Source organism: Staurois parvus, unplaced genomic scaffold, assembly GCF_062004578.1.
Source record: "Staurois parvus isolate SC_StPar_1 unplaced genomic scaffold, SC_StPar_1.0 ptg000048l, whole genome shotgun sequence".
In the NCBI taxonomy this organism is placed as follows: domain Eukaryota; kingdom Metazoa; phylum Chordata; class Amphibia; order Anura; family Ranidae; genus Staurois; species Staurois parvus.
Window position 1 is genome coordinate 19,633,022 of NW_028317844.1, and position 25,396 is coordinate 19,658,417.

Sequence of the window (25,396 nt, forward strand, 5' to 3'; positions counted from 1 at the left end):
GAGATGTGAGTAAGAAAAAAAGGTGAAGTCCTTTTCTGTTTGACATCTCCACACAATTTATAAAGTCGAATATGCCAGAATTCAGTGTAGTGTTACTCTGTGGGGGTTCTTGAGACCTGTAGTAGATACAACCAATGACCTGTCCAGAATTGCATTGAAATTCCCACATATAATCACTGACCCCTAAAATATTTTGTTAGCTTTCTTTCACACTTTGTTAAGAAAAAAAAAGTTCCTTAAAGTTTGGTAAATATTTGGTCAACATTAAAAATCTGCATGTTTCATCAGTATAGTGTGAAATATATACTGCTCAAAACACTTTTTAATCAGAGTATAGTATCAAGTCAATTAAACTCCTGGGATATTGACCTGGTCAGTTAAGTAGCAGAGGGGGTTGTTAATCAGTTTCAGCTGCTTTGGTGTTAATGAAATTACCAACAGATACACTAGATGGGCAACAATGAGACCACCCCCAAAACAGGAATGGTTTTACAGGTGGAGGCCACTGACATTTTTTCCCTACTTATCTTTTCTGACTGTTTTTACTAGTTTTGCATTTGTCTAGGGTCAGTGTCACTACTGGTAGCATGAGACGATACCTGGACCCTACAGAGGTTGCACAGGCAGTCCAACTCCTCCAGGATGGCACATCAATACATGCCATTGCCAGAAGGTTTGCTGTGTCTCCCAGCACAGTCTCAAGAGCATGGAGGAGATTCCAGGAAACAGGCAGGTTCTCTAGGAGAGCTGGACGGGGCTGTAGAAGGTCCTTAACACATCCGCACATCTGCTCCTTTGTGCAAGGAGGAACAGGTGAGCACTACCAGAGCCCTACAAAATGACCTCCAGCAGGTCACTGGTGTGAAGGTCTCTGACCAAACAATCAAAAACATACTTCGTGAGGGTGACCTGAGGAATATCATGTCCAATATTCAGTCCATCTGACTCTGCCAAGTTTCACCTCAGACTGTCCAGGAGCTCAGTGATGCCCTGGTCCAGATCTGGGAGGAAATACCCCAGGGCACCATTTTTCGTCTCATTAGGAGCATGCCCTGATGTTGTCAGGTATGCATACAAGCATGCATACAAGCACATGGGGGCCATACAAACTACTGAGTACCATTTTAAGTTGCTGCAATGAAATTTCAACAAAATGGACTAGCCTGCTGCATCATTTTTTCACTTTGATTTTGGGGGTGTCTTTGAATTCAGTCCTCTGTAGGTTGATAATTTTCATTTCCATCAAATGATGGGGCATCCTTACATACCTAACACATTACCCAGTCCATATCAGTATAGATATCCAGTATTATATTTTTCCTCATTGAGATCTGATGTGTTTTCAGAGTGTTCATTTAATTTGTTTGAGCAGAGTAGTTAAAGTATACAGAGTCTTTCATGGCAGTTAGAGACCCTCTTTTTCATGCTGCATTTGACATGATAATATGTGGAAAGTGTCTATAAGAAACATTAGGAGGTTTCTGAAGGTGGAAATGTGCCTCTTGAAGACATAGGACATCACTATGTAAGTTTATTTCTAGATTATGTATCTTTTTGTGGACTATTAATCCCTTTTACATTCATTGAGGGTACTTCAAAGTGCGAAGGAGACTTGCCTGGGGGAAGAGAACTGAGTGTGAGTTGTAGCATCAATGTCTAGGAAGCCCCAGGATTTAAGAAGTTTCAGATCCTCTTCAAACAAAATAACAGATACGTTTTTCCCATGGTGGTCAGTTTCACTGGGTAGCCCCAGTGATAAGGAATGTGGTGACTTAGGAGCTTAGTAATGGTGGAGAGGTTGCAGTGTTGATGTAAAGTATGTTGCTAGATATTCACAAAGAGGTTAGGCCTGCCATACATGGCAGGACATTATCAGCTTATCAGTGGCAATGTTGTCACTGGTGTGGAAATGATCGGGAATACTGTTGCTGGATTACACTGGCCTGGTAACACTGGTACTGGTATGGCAGCAATCAGGAACCTTGTTGCTGGCATACATTGTTCAGATGACACCAGGACTAGTGTGCCAGTGATCAGGAACACTGTTGCTGACTTAAGCTTATCTGGCAAAACTGGTATTGGTGTGGAGATATTAAGCAATACTGTTGCTGACAGCTGGTTTTGGCCACTGGCACTGGTGTGACAGTGATTAGGAACACTGTTGCTGGCTTACACTGTCTGGTGATACTAGAACTCACGTGGCATGATCAGGAACACTGTTACTGGCTTCACTGATTTGGTGAAACTGGGGCTTGTAGACGGTGATCAGGAACACTAATGCTGGCTGCATTGGTTTGGTGACACTGTTGCTTGTGTGGTGGTGATCAGAAACACTGTTGCTGACCTCAGTCTGGTGACGCAAGCACTGGTGTGGCAGTAATCAGGAGCACTGTTGCTGGCTTACACTGATCTAGTGACTTTGGGACTAGTGTGGTGGTGATTAGGAACACTGTTACTGGCTTACACTGGCCTTGTAATGCTGGGATTTGTAATATATGGCTCATTTGTTTATGTGCTGCCCCTGTGCTGGAAATCCTTGGAGTATGGCTTGAATTTGTTAGTTAAATCCCTCTAAATCTGCTAGTCTAAAACTCCCCTCCCCACAGACTGGCAATGCTGCGATCCAAAAGGTGTCTGCTTTACTACTTCATCCAGAATGCAGACACTCAAAGATAGGAAGTGTGTTACTGGCTGGATCACCAGGGGAAATAAAGGGAAAAAAAGTGAAAATAACTTGCGCAGCCATCACTTCTAAGGACTGGTAAACTGTAATATGTTCCATTTTTGTTTTTGGGTTTAATATTGCTTTAAATTTGAATTAAATCACTGGTTGTCTAGGTTATGCTTGTAAATAAAGTGAAAACATTTATATTGGTAACTGAGGTCTAACGAATTAATTAATAGTGGAGTAATTCTATTTGTTTTTTTACGATTATTGTATACATTATATACTGTTCTAGATTTTCATTTTTTCTAACATTTTACCTTGTAAGGAAATTCTAAACTTATTTTGTGGGTTCTGAGTTGAAGCATTTATCCACCATTTTTAGGTAATCATTTTTACAAACAGAAAAGTGAAAAGATAAAACTGTCTAAAGTTTCCCACTGTGTTATATTTATTATTTTACCTGTCTGCAAGTTTGGCATTTGAAAATTAGACATATCGCATTACATTGTTTTACACCTTTCTTCAAACTTGTGACAGTATTATTTTATTTTGCATTCAAGATTGAAAAGTCATTGTAGAGATGCCTATAGGATTATTCACACATAGATTAGTAAAACAGTTATTAACATAGAAGTGTCTTTCCTCTGACCCTACTGTGACTTTGAACTTGAAAGTTCGAAACATAAACTGAGCACACACATTTTTTTTCTTGTTTTGTTAAAATAATGCCTGGGGGATTATTTTTGTTTGAACACAAGCCAGATGGTTTTCACAGTCTCTCCTTGAATCCCACTGTCTTGACTATCATATCATGGGCAGCCTCACTCCTGCTTACTGGAGGTGCTTGGTTGCCAAAATGTCCATTCCACACACAGCTTGAATAAATATGTGTGCACATCATGTGGAGAGTAATGCCAGTTTAGAATTGTTGCCAGTGCTTTGAAAGGTAGATACATGTAACTCATCACAGCTTCCTGCAAATGAGCTTTGGAGTGAGAATTTACTTCTCTACTGTTTGTTATCACAAACTTTTCCAAATCCCACAACACATATATCAGTTTTAATGCTAGCTAAACACTTCCTTTATTTTTGTTCAGTTTTAGCTCTGCTTTTACATCTGCACATTCCGTTCTCCTAACGACTAGAATCAAATATATTCTTTTTTTTTTTTCCCTTTTTCAAACCTATACATCTGCTAGAAACATTTACTCACATTTTATTGGGTTGTTTGGTATTTTCCAGAGTTTCTATAGTGCAATAATAGCAATAACAGAAGTTGATCACGTTGTGAATCACATGACATTTAACATCTGTATTAAACAATCTGTTATCAAAGTTTCAATACACAAAATTAATTTAGGTATTGATCAGCTACATACCATATCCTGCCCTAGTCTTTCGCCTTTGAACTTTATGAAGTGTCAACCAAACTAATGTCAACTGTTTTCTGAAGCCAGGTATTATTCTGGACTGTTCAGCACTATTGGTCTTTTGGGAATAATTCACTGGTGAAATGGATTGGCTTTAAAGGTCCCATTGTGTATTGTTTATTTTCTACCACTTGGCTCTTTAAATTTGCTACATTCCATGCTTGTTCTGCTTCCCTGGAGACAAAGGTTCAGTCTGTCAAGCACTGGCTAAACCTTTGGACTTTCTGCCACATGAAATCACAAAATGTCAAATGTTTGTTATATTTGGCAAGGGGCAACAAACTGAATAATATGTTCCATTTTGATTTTTGAAATCTGTCAGAAAAACATATATTGTATTAACAAAAATGGATTGAACTTTATCATAAAACATCTGTTATTAGTTATTAGTGTTCATGACATCTAAATAACCATATTTTTAATAAACACAACATATCAGGCATATGTACTAAAGCAAGGTGTACAATGCAACAGTACAAAGCAATCAATTAGTAATTATTATATTTGCCGACAGCCTAAAACATTAAAGGTGAAATCTCACTGGTTTCTATGGGTTATTAAATGAACACATGCATTTCAGAATCTATTTCTAGCACATGGGAAATTCTTTTTCACTTCCATGGCATAGATATATTATGTTTGTAGAAATATCTGTGTTTGCCATTGGATTCATTTACATTTTTACTTACTTACATATAGGACCTAGATAAATTTGATTATGCATCCTGGACCTTTATTTTTGTGTCTGTCTTGTATCCTTCGCTTTCTTCAATCTTTTTTCTAGGAATGTGTTAAGATATTTATGAGCACTTTGTTTCCCTGCTTCCTTATGCTAACTTTTCTTCCCATCTTACCGTGCTGCAGATCTGCCTCTTATCTTGTCTTCTAATAGTCTTTGTCCTATTTTCTCTGTTTGGCCTCAAGCTGGCCATACATGAATACAAATTTGACCGATTCAGCATGGACTGGCCAAATTTTGATCCTTGTATGGGCAAGCTGGTTGTATGGTCTACCAATTGACCTCTGTACAACCAGCCTGTTGGAAAAAGTCCAGCTATAGCTGATAGCTCTGATCAGTATACTCTGAGGGTTAAGAAGTCTCCCTGCTATCAAAACACAATAGCTCGGCCAGAGTGATTCCCCCATCCACCTCGAATGTGTGAATGGAGGAACTGGGTCTTTTTTTTTTTTTGCTTAACCTGCTGGCTGAAAGAAAAAAAATGACTGATGTATGGGCTGCCTTAGCATTGCTTTTCTGGATCTTTTTTCCTACTACTGCTTTTGCTTTTGGTATCTTGTGCCTTCTTGATTTGACCTTTCTACCCTTTCAAGTGTTACTGTACAGCCTGGTGGGTTTTTTTTTTACCAACCTTGCTACATTCACTGGGTCTCCTACTAGTTCCCTGCTTTTTGTTAGTCATTCTGGCCCTCCTCTATGTTTTTATCATAATCAATAATCCAAATGACAAGTAAGTCTCTATGACAGCAATATTCTCTTGTGAACCACAATTCAGTTTCATGGAAATGAATAAAAATTATCTCTGCATAGTTCATCTTGTGAGAAAACCAAAGCTTGAAGGCACTATTCAGCAGAGATTACAGCTTTCAAAGCTTATAAGAAAAGCATCCAGAAGGGTATAGCTTACATGACCTGGAAAGTGATAAAGGTGGTGTGCCAGTGATGTAATAAAAACTGCAGTTGTGCCCACAATTAGACTCTGGTGATACTGCAGGGTAAAGAAAGCAGAACACCTGGACATCTAACCCACTGTGGTTCTGGGAACATCTGGACGGTTGGCTGGTAACCAAAAATGGCGAACTGGTTGTGATGTCATTGACCTTAGGAAGGATCACCACTGCCCAGAACCGGACCTCCTCCTCCTTGGAGGTCCAGTTCTGGGCAACGGCACTCCTTTTAAAAGTAGACATCAAGCTCAGTAATTTTAAAAGTAAACATCATAGAGTCATAAATGTCCAGCTTTTTATTCTACATTTTCCAGGACAATCGACATCAGTGCTGGATCTTGCACAGGTTCTGTATGAGATCTGGCATGGTTTTTTTTTTTTAGGGTAGTCAGGGAGACAGGAGTCGATATCAGCTGAACTGCAGAGGTGCAGAATCAGGAACCAAAACAGAGTCAGAGCCAGGCTGAGGTCAGTATTGTTGGAGCAGGGAAGGTAAAGGCAAAAGTCCATTCAGTTCAACCATAAAAAAAAGTAATAATCCTACACCCACAGTTGATCCAGAGGAAGGCAAAAAACCCAGTATAGCATGGACCAATTTGCTCCTGCAAGGAAAAAAATTCCTTCCTAATCACCCCGAGAGATAATCGGATATTCCCTGGATCAACTTTATCTATAAATGTTAGTAATCAATTATATTCTGTGTATACAAGAAAGAATCTAGGCCTTTTTAAAGCAATCCACTGAGCTGGCCAGAACCAACTCTTGAGGGAGTCTATTCCACATTTTCACAGCTCTTACTTTGAAGAAACTTTCCGTGTTTGGAGATTAAATTTCTTTTCCTCCAGACGTAAAGAGTGTCCTCATCCTCTTTAATGACCTCAAGGTGATACCTCTACACTGAGTTCACTATATGAACCACTGATGTATTTATTCATGTTGATCATATCCCCCTTAATCTCCTCTTCTCAAGAGAGAATAAATTCAGTTCCTCTAATCTTCCCTCATAGCTGAACTCCTCCATGCCTCTTATCAGTTTGGTTGCCCTTCTCTGTATTTTCTCCAATGTTCTTTTTGTGAATTGGTGCCCAAAATTGAACTGCATATTTCAGATGAGGTCTTAATAATGATTTGTACAGGGTTGAAATTATCTCTTTCTCTCTGGATTCTATACCTCTTTTAATACAAGCGAGGATTTTGCTCGCTTTAGAAACCGCAGCTTGGCATTGCATGACATTATTAAGCTTGTGATCTACTAGAACTTCCAGATCCTTCTCCATCATTGATTCCTCCCGTTGTACCCCCCCTAGTGTGTATGAGGCATGCATGTTATTAGCCCGCAAGTGCATAACCTTACGTTTATCAATATTAAACCTCATTTGCCACATAGTTGCCCAATTAAACAGTGCATTGAGGTTGGCTTGTAAGTTGGAGACATCCTGTTAGGACGTTATTCCACTGCACAGCTTGGTGTCATCTGCAAAGACTGAAATGGGATTTTTAATCTAAGACCCTATATCGTTTATAAACATATTAAAAAGTAAGGGTCCCAACACTAAAGCTTAGGATACACCACTAACAACCCTAGACCATTCAGAGTATGAATCATTAACCACTACTCTCTGAATACAATCTTATAGCCAGTTTTCTATCCATTTGCATACAGAGTTTTCCAAGCCTGTAGACTTTACTTTACACATTGGCCATGTGTGGGGAACTGTGTCAAATGCTTTTGCAAAATCCAAGTATGCCACGTCCACCGCCACCCCTCTGTCCAAAGTTTTGCTCACCTCCTCATAAAAAGAAATCAGATTTGTTTGACAAATTCTGTCTTTCATGAATCCATGCTATCTATTGCTTAACCTCCCTGGCGGTATTCCCAAGTGTAGCTCTGGGTAAAGTTTCAGTACCAAAAACAGTATCCCCGAGCTACACTTGGGCTTACCATGCGGCATTGCTCAGGGATTCCCTGCAGCGCTTACCATGTCCTTCGCTCACGCGATGCATCCCCTGCAGCATCCCCGGCCATCTCCTCCGGCTCATGCCGGCATCTGGCTTCCGTGTTCTGGTCCCTGCGAGCGTCGGTACGTACGGGGGCCGGAACCGGCGGCAAATTTAAACATTTAGAAACTGTCATGTTCTAATAAATGAATATGACATAGTAAAACATTACTGTTTCAAAGCATTTCACATACATTTTGTCCGTACTGCTTTGTCCTGTGCCCTGCCTGCATTTTGACTGTTCTTTCTGCCTGGAAACTTAGAAAAGTCCATGGCGTTTGTCACGATCGCAGCGTCAGACCCCAGACCTTCTCACCAAACTCGTGACTGAAGGACTAGCCGATCTAAAACCGCGATGTCATGTGTGTAACAATGCCACACCCAGCTGCACCCTGCACAACAATTTTCCAGCTAATTGGACCACAATCGATGTACCGGCAGCCTGAGCGGTTTTTACTGGGTCAGGTTAATTACGCAATTAACCCTTCACACTGCCACCATCTCCTTTTTGTACTGAGAAAGAGGAAACTCGGTGATGTCAGTTATAACACTATAATGGTTGAGGTAATCGTCTGTATAACACGGTTATACAGAGGGTTAAACAAACACAGTAGCATTATCTTTAGAGGCAGGAATTTGTAAATTGCAATAAAGCGCTATAGAAATAGATATATATATATATATAAACATACAGAGACCAACAGCACAGCAAAGAGATAGAGAGAGGTGAAAGGGTTAAGGTACTTTCCAAAGTCCTGGGTTAGCAGATCCAAGTTTCAGAGCAAAAGGGCACGGGTCTCCTCAGGTGGTATTGATGTTAAAATGGTAGACATCTTCAACTCAGCTCTCTTAGGCCTGACAGCTTATTTTGTAGTTCCCCAGCAGGGGGTGTCTCTGAAGTCAAGGACCAATACCCCGTTTAGGCGTGTAGGTATGGGCGGATACCTCAACTAGAGCCCAAATCTCCCATAACTCATATTTTGGCCCATAACTTTCCATCTGCACAAGTGACATTCCACCCGCGGGTAGATTATTATGCAGACACATCTGAGGATTGATTAGATATGAATTATGAAATTATAAACTGAACGGTTCACGAGATCTATTTTTCAGCCTTCTTATGTATTCGAGATAATGCGAGTGACCTACCAAACTGTTTGCCTTCTCGGGGCCAATCTGACGATATGTACGGTTTTTATGTAAGTCTCTCATATTCCAAGATATGAGACATAGGGGAAAACTGGATTTTAACAAGTGTTAGCTGGTCCCACCTTCCTTGGAATGTCTTGAACTCTGGGGAAAGCTTTCCTTATCTTATACGAGGTGTTATATTTTACAGGTTCTTCAGACAACTAGGTCCCAGCTCCCTTGTGGACTTTATAGCTCCTAGCCCCCCTGCTGGGCCCTGGCCTCCTGTGACACTCCTACACACATACACACTGGCCAAATGTCCTTGGGACTCTCAGAAAGGGAGGGGGAGAATGAGGGGGAAATATGTTGGTCAGGATGGTTAACCCTTTGTCAAGATGGACGTTCTTAACAAAATGGAGGACTACGTCAATCTCTGGGTATACGCTGTTACAGCGTCCAAAAAGCGTATCTGTATGTCAAAAGTGGTTTTAGACCAGCTAGAGAACAGTGATAGTAAATCAGAACCACGTGCAGGATTGAGTGATAATGATTCGTGGGGAAATTCGTCATCATACACTGAAAACGATTCTGTGACTTTGCTCAGCGATGTGCGAACTTGGCGCTATATTTCAAATTTCAGTGTTTTTGGTTTGATTATATTATTGAATTAAATGTATTATTATAGTATTCTTTTTTATGATTATTTATTAAATTATAATTTATGATTTTGTGTTTTAAGTTTTATCATACCCGAGATGTTTACTAGACTCTTGTTCGGACAGATTTCAGTGAGTTATTCCTAATAATTACAGGCCTACAATAAAAAAAAACATATTTCCATGCAAAAAAATGTACCACTTTCAGCACAGAAATATGGACATAATCCTACGGCTAGGGAGGTTAAAATATTTTTTTTACCAGCAAGAACTCATCTATGTGGTCTTTTATTCAACTCTCCAGTATCTTCCCAACTATAGAAGTTAAACTAACAGGTCTATAATTACTTAGTAGAGATTTTGACCCCTTTTTAAATATAAGCACCACATTGGAATTATGACAATCCAGTGGTACTATGCCAGTTATTAAAGAGTCCCTAAAAATTAGAAAAAATGGCTTTGAAATGACAGAGGTAAATTCTTTAAGGACCCGTGGGTGTATGCCATCTGGTCCAGGTGCTTTATTCACCTTTATTCTGTCTAAATATTTCTGGATCATATCAATTGTGAGCCAATGCAGATCATCTGGAGTTGTGTCAATACCATGCCCATTATGGACAAAAGCTCCCACTGCTCCTTTGTATACACAGCTGAAAAAGGTGTTTAATAAATTTGCCTTCTGTTTGTCCCCAGTCACCCACTGTAGATTATTTTGTAAAGGGACTACATGCTCGGACCTGACCTTTTTACTATTATGAAGAATGTGAATGTGCATGTGCACGAACACATGCACAAGTTAGAGCACGTCTAGTTGTCACTTAAGAATTATTATGAGCATGCACACATCTCTGTGTACAACTGTGCAATTTCCCTGACACCGAGTTAGGGTACATCTAGTTGTCACTTGAGAATTATTATGAGCATGTGCAAATCTTTGTGCATATGATTTCCCTGACAGTTACACTTGTGCTTTTTTTGCCTACGTTAATAACAATATTAATAATAATTATTATTATTATTATTATACACATTTTATATAGCTCCTTTAAAAGTAGTTTCTCAAAGAGCTTTACAAAGAAAACACAAAAAATGCACAAGATAAAACATAGGAAAAAAAGAACAGTTAAGGAATTTTTAAGAAAACGTTTTTAGATTTGATTTGAATGTGTTTAGAGAAGATGACTCTCTAATGTTCTTTGGAAGTGAATTCCTGAGTTTTGAAGCATAGCAGAGGTAGGCTCTGTCTCTTATCAAGTGTAGGTGAGTAGGGGGGCAAACAGAAGACCAGAATTTGAGAAGCGGACGTTACAAGGGGGGGAGTAAGTTGATAACGGTTCGGACAGATAATGGGGTGACAAGCCTTGAAGAGCCTTATAGGCGAGCAAGAGGATCTTAAAGTCTATGCAAAACATGACAGATAGCCAGCCAGTGCAAGGTCTCCAGGATAGATGTAATATGGTCACTTGTACCAGACCTAGTGAGGATTCTGGATGCAGAATTTTGTACATATTGTAGTCAATTAATAGTGGATTTAGGCAGATCAGCGAGTAGAGCATTGTAATAGTCAAGTCAGGAGAACACAAATGTATAGATCAGCTTTTAAGCTAAAGTGTATGATAGCATAGGATGCAGCCGAGCTATGTTTCTCAGTGGAAAAAAGATGTTCTGACAATATTATGTACATGTGGATCAAAGGTTAAGCTAGCATCAAATATCATCCCTAGATTTTTCAAATTAGACTGAAGCTCAAGTACAGTGCCATCAATAGATAGGCTACCAGGACTGGCCTTACATAATTAATGGGGGGTTGAATAGGTTAAATTACATGAGCTACAGAAGCAGAGGTGGTTTCATCATATGAGGATTTATTGAATCCTATCCATTGCAATTCTATACATGTCTCTGAGGATGTTTTCATTTTAGCGGTCTCCTTGAAAATGTATAAACATTGTCTCAGTAAGGCTCAGTGTGGTTCAACCAATATCTCAAGTCTTTTCTCCCAATAATCCTATTTAGTACAGCCCTGTATTCTCTCACGTTTTGATGGTCCATAGCTTGATATATGCATATCATTTGTGTACACATGGTTCCTTTTAGCCTTTTCTATAATGATCATATCAATAAAGTAATATTAGGGAGGGCACAGCTCTGTTGGGGGAGAAATGGTTAGAAGGTTGGAGGAGCTTATAAACTGGGATCTTGTGGGAGGGTTGAGAAAATAATATACCACATAGACAGCAAGGTTCAAAGTGGGCACTAGATATAGGGGTGAGTGGAATAGATGGGGAAGGAGGGATTCAAAATATATGGCAGGAAAAAGTATTTTACAGAAAGTGCTGCACAATCTGTATTTCAGGAATGTTCAATTATTAAATATTAAACGATAATACAAAATTAAAAGGTATGTTCACAAATTCAGGTAGCCTGACAAACAAAATTGAAGAGCTAGAATTTCTGTCATTCAAGGAGCATTTTGAATTTTTGGGAGCATTAGAAACCTAGTTAGATAACTCCCATGAATGGGATGCTAATATTTTCGGGAACACGATATTTCAGGATTTTCAGGGACAGGATTGATAGAAGTAATAACTTGTTATGCCTATATGTTAAGAGCGAGCCTTAAGTGAATAGGAGAGGTAATATCACTAACAAGCATTGTAATAGATCAGAGCCATTATGGCTGGAACTTCATTAAAGAGCATCAAATACTAAATTAATTGTGGGATTATGATATAGATACCAAAACATACAGGATGAGAAAGAGATTCAGCTCCTTTCTCAGATTGAAAAGGCTGGGCTATGGGCAATGTTTTCATTTTGGGAGATTTTAATTATCCTGGTATTTGGGAAATATAACTATACACATAACAAATGCCTGTCATTTCTTGAGCTTACTGCATGACAACTTCATGGATTGGACGGTGGAAGCCCAATGAGAACTCTGTTGGATCTATTAACTTCAAATAACATGTAGCTTATTACATATGTGCAAATTAGAGACAAGCTGGGTAATAGTAACCATGGTGTAATTACATTTGCCTAAAGATACAAGAAACACAGGCAAGTTGGTAAGACAAGAATGCCACAGTTTTGAAAGGATACCTTCAATAAGCTGCATACCTTTCTTAATTAGACCAAATATTCCTAACAAACAGGAGACATGGGAATGCTTCAAGGAATTATTAAACAGCTGCATTTGCCAGTGTATTCCAATGGGTAGCAAACTTGTGGCCATATTCTAATATAAAACACAAATAAATGTGAAAAATGGCCTTTCAAATATTCAATTTTGAAGGAGCATCTTTGACATTTCAGAGTTGCAAGGAATGCAACAGGAGACACGACAGAGAAATCAGGGCATCTAAAATAGAATACAGAAAATGTAATGCTACAGTAAGTACCCCCCCCCCCCAAATAAAAATTCTTCAAATAAATCAATAGTAAAAAGGATGGAGCATGTAGATCATATAAAAGATTCCATTCATAAGGAAGAAATGCAAGGATAGCAGGATCGCATTTGTTATTTAAAAAAAGCACACGTGGTGCCCAAAAGACCACCCTGCTAGAGTCTACACCCCCCCTTAATGCAAATAGCATCCCTTCCCAGAACCCACCTTCCCTCCCCTCCCTTTCCAAAAATATCCCCAAGTCCCACCACCACCCAGGCACTAGGGAGCCCACTCACCCCCCAAGAAAAAGGAATCCTCCCCGAAATGTAAGGAAAGATGGTACAATCCCTCCAAGCCCCGCAAGTTACCACCATTGGCAACAAGGAGCCGAGGAGGGCCAGTGTGCACAGTTTTACCAAGATCTCACCACTAGGTAAAGGTCCTAGTCTATATGCATTACCCAGACAGTCCTACCAATCCACCTACAGGTGAAACTCGAAAAATTAGAATATCATGCAAAAGTTCATTTATTACAGTAACGCAACTTAAAAGATGAAACTGATATATGAGATAGACTCATTACATGCAAAGCAAGATAGTTCAAGCCATGATTTGTCATAATTGTGATGATTATGGCTTACAGCTCATGAAAACCCCAAATCCACAATCTCAGAAAATTAGAATATTGTGAAAAGGTGCAATATTCTAGGCTCAAAGTGTCCCACTCTAATCAGCTAACTAAGCCATAACACCTGCAAAGGGTTCCTGAGCCTTTAAATGGTCTCTCAGTCTGGTTCAGTAGGAATCACAATCATGGGAAAGACTGCTGACCTGACAGTTGTGCAGAAAACCATCATTGACACCCTCCATAAGGAGGGAAAGCCTCAAAAGGTAATTGCAAAAGAAGTTGGATGTTCCCAAAGTGCTGTATCAAAGCACATTAATAGAAAGTTATGTGCAAGAGAAAAGTGTGGAAGAAAAAGGTGCACAAGCAGTAAGGATGACCGCAGCCTGGAGAGGATTGTCAGGAAAAGGCCATTCAAAAGGGTTGTGGACTTTCACAACGAGTGGACTGAGGCTGGAGTCAGTGCATCAAGAGTCACCACACACAGACGGATCCTGGACATGGGCTTCAAATGTCGTATTCCTCTTGTCAAGCAGCTCCTGAACAACAAACAATGTCAGAAGCATCTTACCTGGGCTAAAGAGAAACAGACCTGGTCTGTTGCTCAGTGGTCCAAAGTCCTCTTTTCTGATGAGAGCAACTTTTGCATTTCATTTGGAAACCAAGGACCCAGAGTATGGAGGAAGAATGGAGAGGCACACACTGCAAGATGCTTGAAGTCCAGTGTGAAGTTTCCACAGTCTGTGTTGATTTGGGGAGCCATGTCATCTGCTTGTGTTGGTCCACTGTGCTTCATTAAGTCCAGGGTCAACGCAGCCGTCTACCAGGAGATTTTGGAGCACTTCATGCTTCCTTCCGCAGACGAGCTTTATGGGGATGCGGACTTCATTTTCCAGCAGGCTTTGGCACCTGCCCACACTGCCAAAAGCACCAAAACCTGGTTCAATGACCGTGGGATTACTGTGCTTGATTGGCCAGCAAACTCGCCTGACCTGAACTCCATAGATAATCTATGGGGCATTGCCAAGAGAAAGATGAGAGACATGAGACCGAACAATGCAGAAGAGCTGAAGGCCACTATTGAAGCATCCTGGTCTTCCATAACACCTCAGCAGTGCCACAGGCTGATAGCTTCCATGCCACGCCGCATTGAGGCAGTAATTGCTGCAAAAGGGGCCCAAACCAAGTACTGAGTACATATGCATACTTATCTTTTCAGAGGTCCGATATTGTTCTATGTACAATCCTTGTTTTATTGATTGCATGTAATATTCTAATTTTCTGAGATTGTGGATTTGGGGTTTTCATGAGCTGTAAGCCATAATCATCACAATTATGACAAATCACAGCTTAAACTATCTTGCTTTGCATGTAATGAGTCTATCTCATAGATTAGTTTCACCTTTTAAGTTGCATTACTGAAATAAATGAATTTTTTCAAGTTTCATCTGTATAGATGTGACCATCTAGGGTATATATATATATATATATATATATATATATATATATATATATATATATATATATATATATATATATACACACATACACACACACACACACACACACACACACACACACACGAGTCCCATGTGTGCACCTATAGGCAAAAACTATAAAGTCCAAAATCTGAAAACATGAAAACTATGGTCAAGCCAAATCCTATGTGCAGCAGTCTGTGTGATGACCATGATGGATAGGAGCATGGATGGATAGATCAGTTTACAAAAGAGCATATCTGGTATTTTTGTATTCGTTTTGAATCTCCAAATGTTTTTGTTTTGACCATGTTTACAAACACTACAATAGTTGGAGTATATTTACTATGGACAAGGATATCTCCAATAGTTGGTGCTCCCCTGGCAATTAAAATTAGGTTGGGGGCCTACAAATTCTTCAAATACATCCACTGTAAAAAGGATGGAACACGTAGCCCCCATAAAAGATTCCAGGTGTAAGGAAGAAATGCAGGGATAGCAGGACCACATTTGTTACCATCAAACTGTTAACATTATCAAAAAGAATCCCTTTCATCCCCCAATCTTTTTAATTCTCAATCTCCTTAATATATAGTACATGGTTGAACCATCCTGGCTCATTTTCATGTGGTTACAACAATACATGTAAATAAAAATACATGTAAATAATGCACACTTAAAGGCTAAGTTCACCTTTTTAAAAAATAAATGCACATCTTTAAGCAGGTAAAATAATGTGCATTTATTATGTTTTATATTTTACAGAGCCTGTAAAGCATTGCACCTGCCAGGCTGCTGCAGACTGTCAGTGTAGATGTCTGTCCGTACCACATAGGGATAGGCAATTACTGATTTCAAGAAATAATCAATGAACTGCCAGAATGCTCAACAGTGCCCTCATAGTTCATTGAAAACTACAAACTGTCAGCTGCAATGGTTGATGGTAGTTGATGTTCATTCATTTACTCTGTGAATTACTGATGCAAACGGGTGGGCAGGGCCCCGCACAGTATTGCTCTTTTAAAACTATGCCAGCATGTATGGGGGGGGGGGGGGGGGGCTACTGATTTAGGAACATGTTACATGTCACACCCTAAATACGGGTGTGATATGTAACATGTTATGAAAAGTGAATTTATTCTTTAACATTGTAGTCAATATGTTCACTTCTTACACTAATAGTGAAACCTTTAAAATTTTAAGTTATATTAATTGTGGAAGAAATATGTGATATATTCAATTTCATGCACTGCATGCTTGATTCAGCATGTAGGTATTATGATTCATCACATTAGAGTTTGCATTGCAAGCACTATTGTGACTCTATAAATCGCAATTCTAAGCAATTTTAACTTTACAAAAACTTCAAAGAATGCCACGGAGGTGAGATGTCATCAAAGAGGTGACTGTGCCATAAGTTCTTGGAGCAGGAAATATGGTGAATTTTTAAATTGCAGACTAGAACTGTGCATGGACCTAAGCTGCATTTGAGTTTTTGATTTCCAGAGTTCCAGTTTATCTGATTCGGTCCACATTAGAAGGATTGTAGATAACTATGCTGCCTGGGGAAATGACATTGCATTGTGACTAGTTTCTTGTGAGGTTTGAACTATAGGTAACTATATGAATTTTGATGAGAAAACATTGTGACACATTTCTTATGATTTCTGAGCTATAGGTAACCATAAGAATTTTAATATTTTTTGGCCTGTTTACATATCGTTCATTCTTGAAGCTTGACATTTATGCTTGTGTTATATTAGATGTTACTATACTTGCATTCAGTAAGGTACTGTTTGGAGGGCCTTGCAACTTTCGGCACTTCCTGAGCTCTCTCCAATCTCCAGATAACTTCCAACATTAGTTTGTTGAGAAACTGTATTTAGCTGGGTCCTCTCTCATGTACCCTTTCTCATATGTACTTCCTGCTGATAGCCCTGCCTGATGACGATGTTCCTTCCCTTCATTTGAAATGAAGCAAATTATTTGCTTTGCATTAAAATCATCCAGTATAAATAGATGATAGTGAGCGCTCCCCTGTGTAGCAGCTAGTACACTCAGGCAACCAAATGAAACCTTAGAGATACAATAAATAATAAAGTGCAGTGCTAAACTAAATCTAATCGTAGTGGGATCAAACTATAAACCTAAGAACAATCCAGGAATACGCCAATATAGATTATATAGTTGCTGTAGAAAATGGTAGGATTGTGCACTTACCAGATGCGCATAGATTATGCACATAAATAATTCCTCCACAGGAACTAAAATTAGTGATTAGTGAGGTCTAAAAAGTCAATCTCCAGTTTACTGTAGGTGTATGTTAAATTGATATTCAGACTATTATTGTTTAAGGTGCTAAAGAAATTGATCAAGGATTGCTCGTCTCCATTCCATAAGAGAAGGATATCATCAATATACCTTTTGTATAGTAATAGTTCTGGCCAATCCCTAGCATATATAAGATCTTCCTCCCAATAAGCCACAAATAGATTAGCCAAGCTAGGGGCAAACTTGGCCCCCATGGCAGTTCCTTTGATTTGTAGGTAGTATTCCTTATTGAACCAAAAAAAATTTTTTTGCATCGCAAACTCTAGGAGGTTCAAAATAAACTCTCTTTGTGCCATGGGTAAAGTGCTATAGTGCGTAAGGAAGAAATCCGCTGCTTCCATGCCATCCTTATGGCTAATGTTGGTATACAAAGATGCCACATCAGCAGTGACCAAATATGTGGCTGATGATATAGTGACATCTTTAACTACATTAAGGACTTGTTTCGTATCTCGGAGCTAAGACGGTGTCTGTGTAACCAGTGGCTGTAGGTAATAATCAATGTATTCACCTATTTTACAGAACAGTGACCCTATGCCGCTGACTATAGGTATACCTGGTGGTTTTATTGGGTTTTTATGAATTTTTGGTAAAATATAATACCCGGGTAATTTTGGTGCCACTGGACATAAAAAGGCTTTTTCTTTTTTGTTTAAAATCTTATTATTGAAACCAGCTTTGATAATCTGTTTCAGGGCACATTTAAAAGTTGGAAGGGGGTCTTTGGGGAGGAGAGTAGGTAGTTGTATTGCTCAGAATGTTACATACTTCTGAAATAAAGTCACTTTTATTAGGAATAACCACCCCTCCACCCTTGTCAGCTGGTCTAATGACCAAATCCTTCTTCTTGAGAAGGGACTTCATGGCTCTATTGATGCCAACACTATCATATGGCTGCTTAATGGGTATGGTTGATAAATCTTTCAGGACTTTCTCCTTGAAGAGGTTGATATAAGAGTGTGATTGTGGAGGGGAGTTGTAGGTAGATACATAACAAAGATTGGAATATACAAAATGACTAGAGGAAATGTCAGCAGAGATAGGGTTATTGGCAAAATGCCTTTTAAGGGATAATTGTCTCGTAAACTTATGTACGTCTATATAGGCTTGAAATGTATTAAGTTTATTGGCTGGGGCATATTTTAAGCCCTTGTCCAATAAGTTTAGCTCATCCTTAGTAAATTCATCAATGGTCAAATTAAAAATACCCTTACCTGCTTGATTCTCTGTTTTTTTGTTGTGTCTGTTACATCGTCTGCCCCCTCTCTTTCCCCTATGGTGTCGCTCCTCTTTTGGACCCTTCCTTCCCCTAAAATACATTGCTGTGTATTGGGGTTGAAATTGTACTGTATGTTCTCCCTTGGAGTGGAAGGGAGTGCTCTCTGGGTTTGATGTTGAGGTCTATTTGGTGGACCTTTCCTATGGTGGCCATAATAGGGTTGTGGTACCCTTCGTCTATTGTTTGGGGAAGGTTGGTATTGGGCATGAGAAGACTGATATGATGGGGATCCAGAATAAGTATTCTGATGATACAGTCTGTAACTCTGGTATCCAGAAGTAGAATTCCTATTATGTATGGTATTTCTACCTGGATGCCACCTATGGTCTCTGGAACCAATGTTATCATCCTGAAAGTCCCGTAATGGTTCAAACCTATTTGAAACAGGTACGTGAAACTTTTGTCTGTGGCCGTTGTTTCTATTAGATCTGGCTGGGGACCCGTAATAACCATTAGAGTTGTGAGAGATATACTGGGAAGGATGAAGATCTCTTTTATGATTGGGAGGTACTGGAGTATGAATGGAGGGAACTTGAGGTGGTTCCTTGGACTTTTGCCATTTGAACACTAATTGTTCTTGACATCCTTGATGTCCTTTACATCCCTACTATATTTTTTTCTCTTTTTAAACTTTTGCTCCCTTTCAGTGCTTTCCATATGTATTTTTAGTTTGTCAGACTCTTTGTTATAATCATCCTTTCCTTTGAATGGTGTTAACTTATCGCTAACCAAGTTCATTTCTTTATCCAAATAAATAAGTTTCTTTTTCTTCCGTATGACAAGGAATTTCAAAAGGTCTAAACCAGTGTTATTAAAAAATTGATACCACTCTGTGTGGCTATTTATATCATCATTATCTGGGGGAATGTCCCATCTCAGAGGCCTTGGGATCATCTGTTCTTTGACATACTTTCCAAGAACGAGATGTCCCATAATGTTTTTATCTCAGCTGTAGTCAGGTTTTTCAGCTGTAAAAATAAACCTTTCAGGTCATTAGTATTGTTTATCCAATGTGTAGATATCATCTAAAATTACTGCTCTGGACGACCTAAGATCAAAGATATCCCCCATCTTATAATCAATAAATTACTTAAAATCAAGAATGAAGATCACAAATATAAAGGAAAGCAGCTACAAAACTAAAACTGGTTAAAAAACAGACAGTATAAATAGATGATAGTGAGCGCTCCCCTGTGTAGCAGCTAGTACCCTCAGGCAACCAAATGAAACCTTAGAGATACAATAAAAAATAAAGTGCAGCACTAAAGTAAATCTAATCATAGTGGGATCAGTCTATAAACCCAAGAACAATCCAGGAATACGCCAATATAGATGATATAGTTGCTGTAGAAAATGGTAGGATTGTGCACTTACCAGATGCGCATAGATTATGCGCATAAATAATTCCACCACAGGAACTACAAGTAGTGATGTGTGGTAGGTGTCTGTAGGGCATCCATCTGGGAATGGGCAGCTCTGCAGTCAATGGAAGATGTCTGCTTGGCTCCAGAGGTCTCCTTTATAGTAAGGGTCAAAATTCCAAGGTGAGAGCACAGCTTTTGGGGAGCTGATGGCAGTTTTTTCTATCAGCAAGCACACAGCAAATTGATCTTGGATTGCTGATTACTTAGATTTACTTTTTCACAGACTTTGATGTCCCATATTTCCCTTGTGTCACAGAGTTTGGATTGCTTTGGATTTTTCACCACAGAGATGTTTCATATTTCTTTATATAAGAGGTTCAATTTTAAGTCATTCCCACAATTATATTACTGCAGCACTTGTTTTTTGTTAAATTCATTTTAATAAATCATAAAATGTATACACTGGTAGAGACAATAGAAGAAATTATTCAGATTGGGTAGATGTCCCAACTCACAACAGATGAGAGTGAGAGATAGATAATGAAGGCCAACGCATCTTTTGAAGAAGTGGCTTCTGCCCAGGAAGATAAGAACATAAAATACTTAAATGAAGGTAGATTTGTGGGAATAAGAAGATAAAGAGCTGATGTTGGGCCAGCAAAAAAATTATGAAAGTTTGGATTAAGAAAAGTATTGGAAAATAAGAAAGATGTGGTTACCTGCTCTGCAGATAAAAATGGAGGATAGTATTTATCAGTAAAGAAAATTATACAAGAGAGATAGATTGCTGGAGAACAGGAATACATATAAAATCCTTGAGAGGAATCCTTCCATGACCTATAAAAAAATTACAGGTGTAAAAGGTATGAAATAGGACATTTTAAACAAAAAAAAAAAAAGAAGCAAAATATTTAAACCTCTCATCCTGCCAGATTTCAGTCATCTATCATCTACCCAATATACAAGTAGTGTTAAGCCCCCGGAGAGGTCCATTGTAGATGGAATTTATTCTGTATGCTCCAATACATAAATATCATCCAACCAGTGGCCTGTACTAAGAAAGCCTATCTTGGAGAAACAATATAATTTTTACAGATACTGAAGGAGTTTAAATGTGAGAAGCCATGTATATTGGTGACTGCAGATGTCAACTAAATATATACAATAATAAAACACAATGATGCAGTGACATCAGTGATATGGGCTTTGGAAAAAACACCATGTACATGTCTTCTGTTTGGGCTCCAGCATAATTATTTTTGGTATAACAAGACTTTTCTTCAATAGATAACTGGTATTGCCATGGGTGTAAACATATTGTCACGTTGAAAAATTATTTTTGTCAATGTGGCAATCAAAATAGACCCAAACAGCTTACTGTAGATGCTGTAAAAGATTTATAGATGGTGTTTTTATGGTATGGAAGGAAATCTTAAAAAAGTTTATGCAAAAAGTGGACAATAATAAGATTATATTTCTGCCATGGAAAACTGATAGAAAAAATATTCAATTTTGGACCTTGTGTTCACAGTTGAAAAAGGGGGATCTGGGACAAAAAATTTTTTTTAAACCTACTGATCACGATAGTTATATTCCTTACAACACTTGTCACCACGCCTTTTTGCTGACCAACATGCCTAGAGGACAGCAACTGTACTGCAGGAAGATTTCAAACAACAATCGCTGGGGAGAAATTTATAGTGAAGGGGTATGCTAAAGAGTTCATAACCAAGGAAATTAGGAAAGTGAGAGATATGGAGAGGGATCCTTTAATTGCTGATAAAGTGAAAGAAAACTCTCTGAATAATAATACTTTTTGGGTATTCTCTCATTTTGGATCATAATATGCAATATTAAAAAAAAGCGAGTATAATTAAGAGACATGATATACATGTTGGAATGTCCCTTCGGGATGTAATATGTGGGATGCACATAGTTTGAATCATAATATGCAATATAAAAAAAACAGTGAGTATAATTAAGAGACATGGTGTACATGTTGTAATGTGTGGGATGCATATATAAGGCATTAGCAGTTTGATTGCGGGAACACATACGTAATATTAAAAAGGGTGAGAAGAAACACAATAGGTATCTGAGTAGACTTATATTTTAGGATATAGAAAAGGTTGATAGGCACTTGGATGGCAATTTTTTTAGACGACTCAGAAAAAAGGAGTCAAGGTTGATCTATGAATCAAAATTCTTGGACCCCTGGAGATCTAAATATAGAATTTGGTCCAACATTTTTCATCAGTGACCTCTAGGGGAAAGGAGGCTATAGCCCAGTGTTTTGCCTCTATTTTTATTTGTGGAGATTTGAGAGAGGAGACAAAGTTATGTTTCTATGTTTTTGTTTTTGTTTTTAATATCATTTGTTTTATGTATTTATGGGCTCATTAATAAGGTTTAGGTATCTGTGGCAGGGCAGTAATATATTTTAGTAGTAGGTATTATGGTAGACAATATAGTTTTATGGAGATTAAGAGTAAGAACCCTTCAGGACTGATACTGATGTTAATAGGGACCCAACACAAGAAAAACACATCACAGTCCCCCTAAAAACCCACGCCACCATCACCCCTAATCTAAGCATGCAGCCTGGCTGGCTGGAAAAGGGGGAGAGGAGCATGTGTGCCCCCTCCTAAACCCCACCAGGTCACACATGCCCTCAACAACGGAGGGGAGTTACTTTGCTCTGTAACATTACATTCAATTGAAAGCTTATGTATCTCATTACAACCAGCCCCAGCCAGTGAGCCCCCCTTCCCAGCAGAGCACAATCAAAGTGAATGTGTAACAAAGCCTGGAAAAAGATACATTTGTAATGAGCCTATCATAATTGCTATTAGCAGGACATAAACAGGACCTAATGTAATTACTTTAGCTGACAATTAAGAGACTAAATATTCTTTCAGTATTTAAGTAAAGGCTATAACTGGCCATTGTAAAGCCATTTAGCTGTTCCACATTTGGGGTCTGGCAGATTTTAACCTAGAAATACTAATTTCTCAAATCCACACATAATACAGAAATCATGGTGTGATAAACCTACATTAATAACAAGAATATAGCTAAATGTATCGGAATAGACTGGTTACATAGGTACCACGTGCCGTCTTGTGGGGTGCAGAGGGATAATGGGGCACATTACTTTTTCTTAGAAAGGCACATTTCAAAGGTATATCATGTGTGATATTGTTCAAAAGGTCAAAAGGTGCACTTAATTATTAGATTATAGCCTATGACCATAGGAAAATATTGGTACATTTAGGAAAGCCATGTATGAAGATGAGTTTGATAAATACCATGGAACATTTCCACACCCTTCAGCCCTTCCTCAGACCCATCCATTGATCAGATCAATACTGAAAATAAAATTCCTAAATATATTAAACTGAACCCATTTCTGAAAAGTTTCAAACATTTATGCATTAATACATAGCTCAGAAAACAAGAATTACAATATAACAAGAATATGCCATCCATATAGATAAAAACGTGCTGCCCTGTGCTGGTGCTTGCTGGAGGTCTTTCATTACTCCCCTGCTCTACCCTTACATGTTTTAGCAGTTGTAACCTGACAAATAGGCTATAGAAAGAGCTCAGGGCTGGCCATCTCATTTTCACAGGACCCAAAATGTATATAAAGCATCCTAAACAAGAGATCAGTGCAAATTTTTACTGCAAATAATAATGTTCTTCAGCCATAAACGTACAAGCTGTTCAGCTCTTTTATCACCTCAGCTCCTAATGAAGACATTCGTTGGGCAAACGATCTTTGAGCTACAAAACAAACTATCCAAATGTTAAAAAAGAGGTAATAAAAAAAGTAATTCCTGATTCTTTTAAAGTTTAAACAAATAAATAATATTAAAATATATAATATGAATAAAAGTGATATGCATTCAGTGGGAATCAAGAATCACCTTTAGTGCTGTACACAAGTAAATTAGTTGTATTCGGACTTTTAACAAAGAAACTATTTTATTACCACGTGAGCTGAGATAATTATTTTCTATTATGAGCATGTCCAGCACTGTGCCACTGCCACCTTTCCCATCACCCCGTGTATTTTCTAAGTGGGCTAAGATCTAAAACATGACCAGTGTGCCATGGTCCCATAAATAGCCCCAATCGCACATGTTGATGAAGAGTTCAGGATGAGGCATCCCAGGACTAGCTCAAGTAGGACTGTACATCTCCAATCTGGACTGTCCTGTGGCTACCTCAACTCAATTGGTGTCTCCAGCCTGGCCTGAGGAGCCAGTGTCTGTCTGTCCTTACAGCACAGGGACAATCAGAGTATGCTGTGCTTTATGCTTGGCCTACTTTGGTCTGTAGGTGTTGTACTGCCACCAGGTAATTATTTTTTAACCATAACCTTCCTCTGTTGCTGCTAGATTTTCTCACATATTTCTAGTGGCAACAGAAGGCAAAGTAACAGATAGTATAAGAAGGTATAATAAATTAATTTTCTGCCTAACTAGAGTTGTTTAGTCATATTCAAATAATGGCACCCTCTGGATGGTTGTCTTGTTGTGACTAGACACTAGAATACAAGATCCTCTCAGGAAATTCAAATGCTATTTAACCTAACAGTATGTTTTTAGGAATAAAAGAAAACCCACACAAACACAGTGGCTGGAGACAGGGCACAGGAGCTGGAAGCCAACCACCAATTACTTAGCTACCATACTGCTTAAGAATTTCTATAACTAAATAAATATTTTAGTAACTAGTTATTTTCTCAAAGAACCAGATAGATATAAACAAATCTATGGTAGAAGTTTACCTTAGAAAAGTGAATTCAAGGTGACATAAAATCTAAATTATTTAGAAAGGTTTACCTTCAGGTCACCTGGGAGGCAACCACTTAGTGAAACTGAAGTTAAAAATCTAATTGTGTTTCCTGGACATGTTATGAAAGATGAGGCCATGAAATGTAATACTGTTAGCATTTTTGGAAACCTCTCTCAACTAACCTTTGCAGATCCCTGTGCATAGCAATTTAAATGTTTGTTAAGGAAAAAAATCGGAAAAATATCTTCTAGCATCTCCTTTTTCTGTATTCAGGACCCAAAATGGGTTACATTGTTATTTTTTTTTTTATCATAACAAATGCCAAAACATTTAATTTTTTTTTCAAGAGAAGATGAATAAAATGCCAACTTGGCACCTCTATTCTATTTCTTTATTGCCTATATAAGAACTGACAGCTGTTTGTCAGGAAATGATCCCTCCACAATTATTTTCTATAAATCTGACAGTTGATCTTAAAGTGTCATTAACCACACAATATAACCTGCCAGTAAATGCTTGCCATACTCATTATAGAGTAGATGCTTTGTTTTGTTCTCT